Raw genomic sequence first — 6,825 nt, 5'->3', positions numbered from 1 at the left:
CCTGTTCACCTGGGCCTTTCTCAGACTGTTTTATTTGTTCCTTCATATTAAGTGCATTTCCCTTTGCTAACACTTGCACTGGTTTGTTTTTTGTTTTTTTGTTGTTTTTTTTTTGGGGGGGGGGGTGTTAATCAACCGAAATAGCATGTATTAATGACAAGAACAACAGGAAGAATAAAAAATTTACATTTTAAAAAATCCAGTCAGACTAAGCTGAGGTAAGGTTTAGGACACTGAAATCCAATTTCCCTTCTTAGGGGGAAATAAAACTTTTGTTCAGATCTTGGACAAGAAACAGCAAGGAAAGGTATTAAGTATCACATTACTTTTTGATGGTGGAATGGAAGCAAAAGTATTGCTGGTAGCAGTTTGGATCTTTAACTCACATTGAACAATAAAAAATCAAAAGATAGAAAGGAAAAAATCTGATTTGTATTGCAAACATTTTGGTTTTGTCTTTTTTATCTGTCTTTTTATCTGTGTGCAAACCATCCATTTGTTTGACTATAACCCACAGGTCATTTTCTTGCCATTGTACATGCCATTCCTACTGTGGTATTACAGATAGGCAAAGCAGATAAACAGAAGAAGCAAATAAACAGTCTTCAGTGTGATGAATGCAATTTATAATTAACATGGACAGGGAAAAGATTCTGAGCAGAGGCTTAGAAAAATTACAAGTCCTGATGTTCAACTTGTTTCTAAATTCGTCTGTGAACCACTGATAAAATAGAATGAGAAAAGTCTTTGTAAAGTAAATGATATATTATTACAGAAAATAATAGGAACATGCAGTGCTGTAAGTATGAATTAGGCATCCTGTGGTTGACTTTTGCATCGTATAAACATACTAATCAGTCCAAAGCTGAAAACAGAGCCAGGAATTCAGTAACCAGTGTCCCTTGTCCAGCTATTAGTGACTCCCAAAGTGCCCTGGTATAAAGGACCCATATGGAACTATTCATGTGAGTAAGGCAAACTGCCAGAGCAAGCTATATGTGATGAGTAATAATATATTAGCCAGAAACTGAGAGTATAAATATATGAAGCACAATTAAAGCTCACTGAATTCAATTAAATTTTTCTATTGCATTTGTTGGCATTGAATCACGACGGGAAAGGAAGACTTGCTTAACGTACGCCTAAAATGATACATACAAGTACATCGTTATTAGTCATGCTACCCGTACATTGCACCTGTTGAGCGAAGGCCTAACAGAGAATTTCTGGTATTGGATTTGGTAATTTTTGAGATGGGAAATTTTCCTCTAAAACCTTTTGAAATTTCATGGATGCTTGAGTGCTGACAATACATCAGGGTTGTTCTCTCCCCTTGCATAGTGTGGACACATGCTTAGGGAGATGATCATTCTGCCTACTAGCTTGGTTTGGTTGTCAGCAGCAGACATGGGGCTTTCTTCATTAGAACATTCATCCATAAAGACTCAGTATCATTTATTTCCAAGTTATTGCTGAGCCAGAAAGAGATAACTCCATTTTGATGGAGTGCCACTCACTTTCTTCATTTACTCAGCTGGCCCCTTCCTGTGTTAAGTTTTATAACTATGATATTAATGTTCAAGTCATGAACATCTCTCCAAATTTCATTAATACCAACCAAGTCAAATTAAGCCCATAAAACAAGCAGTTCTCATTTCTCTTGTTTATTACACTGGATCCTAGCATAGACAGATAATTAAAGACATTCCTTTTCTTCATGCTCCTTGGTGCCATGATTAAGGCTGTTCTCGACAGTCTGACATCCCACTAAGTGCACGTCTTCTATTCTTTTCCCTTTTTGCTGTAAATTTAACAGTCTTCCAATTAGTGCAGAGGGCTGGTGAGACAGGGACCATTTACCTTGCGTGTTCACTTCTCTGCTTAGAAGGTGGACCGTATTGCCTTCCGTAAATGATAGCTTCTGCAGAAGAAACCTTTCTCTTTACCATACTTGTCTTGCCAGCACTTCTGCCTGCTTGCTCCTCTTACTACTAGAGAATGGCAGCAGTGGGAGGTGCAGAGACCAGCAACAAGGAGATACCGTGAAGCTTATTAGCAGGATTCCTAGTAGTGCTACAGCCCAAGGACAACCCAAAGAATCTGCCACTACCTACAGAGTGCCTCCATCACTTAAGTTAACCCAGGGATCTTTCCTGCTCCTGGAGAATCCAGTTGTTAGGGTGTCCGACTTTCTAGTAATCTTCCCCCAGGCACATAATTCTTTATTCTTAGAGGTTTAGAAGAAAATATGATCATCTCTTGAGCTCTAATGCATTATGATACTTGGGATCGGTGTGGAGTACAGAGTTTCTCACTGTCTTTTATAGCACTGGCATGCTACAAAAGCATAGTACACAGCTCCAAAGCTTCAAATTCATGTACGGATTGCTGTTTTGTGTACCTTTTACAGGTCATTCCAAGCAAACAGTCATATGAATATAATGACTACTTGACCTGTCTAACAAATTTGGATTGCTGTGAGGCAAAACAATTAATAATAATTAATAATTATAGAATAGAGAATTTTTCATTTGTAAATGCTCATCAAATCAAGGAAACTGGCAAATGAATCAAATTTATGAAACAAACACGGCTCTGAGTGTACAGTCATTACACATGGCTACCCCATAGACATCTTTGTGACATAATATGTTTTCTGTTTAATAACCTGTGTTTTATACGAAATGTTATTAAGGAAAGTAGTGGGCACCAGCAGTATAAAGAAGCAGAAGTTAACCTACTTTTCTATATATTATGCATGGACTACGTTTTTGGCCACAATACTATGATTATTTTATGATAGAATTAAAAATAACATTTACTCACTCTCAATAGTTTGCTAAATCATCTAAATCTACATTTGATGCATATGGCTAACCAGACTGACATGCATTAAGTGAACCAGAACTAAAAATTATTTAAATACAGTTTTGTTACTGTCCCAAAATTCCAGAGGAATACTTCTGCCCACCAGCAGGCATGTACATGGAAAAAGTGCTTCTGAAATCCTAAACCTAACATTTTTCTTTTAGCCAACATAAATGTAAAAGTCTGATCCCTTAATAAATTAGAGATTATGTAAACTCTGCAAAATGCTTTTTATAGGCAAGAACTAGTCCTGATGAAAAGCTTCTGTGACTAGGTTTACTTGTATCTCTATTGTTTCTTCCATCAGGAGGAAGATCAGTCCAGGAAGAAGTCCCTGGCACATTCAATGAAAAGTAGAAATTAAGGGACCTTTTCAATTCAAGAGACATTTGCTTTTAAAATTATGGTTTGTGTGTGTTGTCTCAGCCAGTCCAAGCTTGTTTCAGGATGATTAGTAACCGTGTATTTTCCAGTGTGTTGGAGTAGGCAAGGATTTTACATTTGCTAGTCAATGCACAGTCAACCTTGTTAGAGCAAAGAGATTAGCCTCAGACAAACACAGACACACAACTTCTGGGAAAAATTCTACTAGTGCTTTCTTAGGACTTGTACTTCTTGCATTAGATAGTGAAAGAAAAGAATTCGGGTGTAGAATGTTACTTTTACAGCCTAATTTTCCAATTCTGTGCTATAGTCTTTATTCACAGAAACCACCTCATCAGCAGCACTAGTGGGACTATTTGCTTGATTAAAGCCTTCTCCAACTTCTGATAGATGAAGATTCAGAGACATCAGTAAATATTATTTCTATTACTTTCAAATCTGGCTCTTCAAAAAAAAAAAAAGAAGAGTTGGACAAAAGAAACTGATTACACGCTGAGACTATTTTAACATCATAAATCTACAGGCAGAAAGGAGTTCCCTCTGCCTCCACTTCAAGTATACAAGAACTCGTGCTGCTCCATTATAGGCTGGTAAGAAATTGTGAGAACACCGGTAAAAGCCATGCTTAACTTCAGCTAATAAGCCTCACTGAGCAGAAAATATGTTACCTGAGAACTAAGGCTGCATTACACACTTTCACATAGCTTCTGTACGGATTTATCATGTATATTTGATCTTCAGTCTTTTGGGACTATCTCCTTCCCAATGCTTTTTTTCTGAGGAAAGACAAGCTACAGGGGATGGTGGACTTCACCGTCCGAAGGGGAACGTAGCATAAATAACACTGAAGCAGGCGGCCTCTTCTACAAAGGCACTTAGTGCTTGAGTGTTGCAAACCCATCTCTCCTCCTTCAGGGTGCCGGACGGCTTCTGCTCAAACGCTGTGGTGCTTCTGAAGCAGGTTCCCTACACCAGGTCTGGAATAAACGCGAGCGGAGTCTGATCACCCCTGCCCTTTTGTAGCGACAGAAACACCCCCAGAGGCATCTGTCTGGTCCCAAAGAGAGACTTCAGTAGCCTCAGGTTTTCTTTACACTGTCTCAGCCGTGCAGCACGCCTGAAGTCTGCACGGCACGACACGGATTTGGGGGTGAAAGGTGGAAAACCAGAATACCAAATTCTGCATGATAACCGCTGGGCAGGCAGAGGATCTGGATAAACTGGCTTCCATCTGATTTGCATTGCTTTGAATCTATTTCTACATCTGCATTCGCTCCCTTAATGTCTCCTCACACTGAGTTCCCATCCAGAAGTTCAAGGAGCTTTATCTGGATGTTGAACAGTCTGGGAAATCATTGCAAAAGGAATTTGCAAAAGTAATCAGGCAAATGTTTAGAAAAAATTTACTCTGCTTATACCTTCTTCTGTTCAAGCAAATTATTTTACTGTCAGATATTTTCAAACAGAAAAGCTGAAGTACAGGCTGGTAGTCATTAACAGTGTGCAGAATACGAGTTCCAAAACAGGACCTGGATCTAAGCGTAGACCCCAGCCAGTCAGAATGGAAGTGCACTGTATGACCTATTTCTCCCACCTCACATAATCAAAACAACTCAAACTTCTCTTTTTGAATACATGACAGTCACAACACACTAATTGCAACTAATATGCAGGCCAAGAATTATTCAGAACAATTACATGGTAGAGTTTCCAAAATCCATGTATTTGAGAAAGTTTCCACTTGCAGATTTTAAACTGGAAAAGTACAGCTGCTAAAAAATACATAACGCTGTGCAAATAATCTCCTCAGCTTGGACATGAGTCTTTCTTTCTTTCTTTCCTTCTTTCTTTCTTTCCTTCTTTCTTCCTTTTTTTTAAGAAAGACAAATAGAAACACTCAATAGAATGTGCTTTCATTGAGCATTGAAGAAAATGCATTCAAATCCTTGCCCTTTCTCATATAGACTATGGGCTTGATCCCAGGTGCCTTACTTTCTAGGTAAGTAATATATATTATAGCGCGGACTCATTTTCATTTTGGCAATAAGTCCCACACTGTGGACCTGGTAAACCTTTTTTTGTGGAAAAATACATTGTCAAAAGTTCCCAGCCAGTTCTAATTGTAAGTTTGTTTCTGGAAAGGGAAAAATGAAAGGGAGGAAATATAACCATATTTGTTGGGTAAATCACATACTAAATGCATCCTTCTGGTGGAACAAACAGATGTGGAATGACAGGCAGAGTCATCCAAAAAATCAGTCTTTGAGTTGGCAGCAGGAGATTTATGTTCTAGTCGTGGCTCTGTCACTGACTGATTTGGGCTTTACTTTCCAGCTCTTTGCCTTTTCATATCCCTTGTGTGTCTTGCCTATTTAACTTATAAAAACTTGGCACAACAGCATTCCCTTAAAATCTGTAGCTGTTCTGTGAAACCCTGGACTCTCCATGGCAGCAGTCCTGCCACGTTAGCCATGTCGAGCTGTAGGGACCTCTCAGCCCAGATCTGAGTAGGCACAGGTAGGAAGAGTTGCTGCAGCAGTGGGAATAAGAGATTCTTAGGAGCAGTTTTTAAAAGCCAGTTCTAGCAAACCAGGCTGAGCCGCTTCCAGCACAGCTCTCAGCATCCAGTTGCAATTGCAACCCTCCTATTCATCTCCACCGTCCAGGCAGTCCTCTGTCTGCTTGCACAAATTTAGAGCTTTGACGTGGGATGGACGGGGCTTTTCTCATCCTCAGGAACTTTTCCAGTTAGGGACTGATACTGTTACTATTTACAACCAAAAGAACTTCTTCCATGCCACAGAGGGATACCAGCATAAACCAAGGTCAGCGTGATAAAATCAGCCCCCAGTGCAAAACATCAAACCTTTGAAACGCTACTGCTTGACAGGTTGGTTGTTGTTGGTTTTTTTCCCCTTGGCTGTATGGAGTTAAGGCATTAGGTCAAATTCTGCTCTCACAACACTGTGAGTCTGGGAGACGTGAAGTTAATATCAAAGACGGCTGGCTAGCGCTGTGCCGGCAACATTCATCAATAAACGTGTTGCACATATTGCTAAATGCATAATTTATTCTCAGTGTTAAAATGACACATAGTGTCCTTATAAAACTAGAAATAATTGTTCTTTAGTACTATATTAACAGCTATGCAGCTGTTTTACAGAACCTTCCTTTATGTAAAAAGGGCTGTTAAATTGTAACACCAGGTTTTATTTTTTCCTCTTTTTTTCATTTAATTTTTAGCCATTTAGGAGGGTTTTTTCTATTTTTAGTTGCCTTGACTCATGCTTGAATTTACTAAATTACTCTTCCCAAATGCTCACAGGGAGAGTCTTTTGAATTAATGGATAAAGCTAAACTCACTCCCATTCTGCAACTAAATTAGTATATTACATGCAATTATTTATGATTCATCCAAACTGGCTTCCCACGGCCCCATAAATCTTACAGAGTCAGAACACTGTGGCATCATCTCTGCTGATAGTTTTCACCCTTTTGCCAGGCATAAAGCTCCTTGAATCAGAGAAAAACTGTTCGTACTCAGCAAGGACCAGTTATGGTGCTGGCGCTGGC

The sequence above is a fragment of the Haliaeetus albicilla genome, chromosome 17 (assembly GCF_947461875.1).
Source record: "Haliaeetus albicilla chromosome 17, bHalAlb1.1, whole genome shotgun sequence".
NCBI lineage: Eukaryota > Metazoa > Chordata > Aves > Accipitriformes > Accipitridae > Haliaeetus > Haliaeetus albicilla.
The sequence above is the reverse complement of the archived record's forward strand: the minus strand, read 5'-3'. Positions refer to the sequence as shown.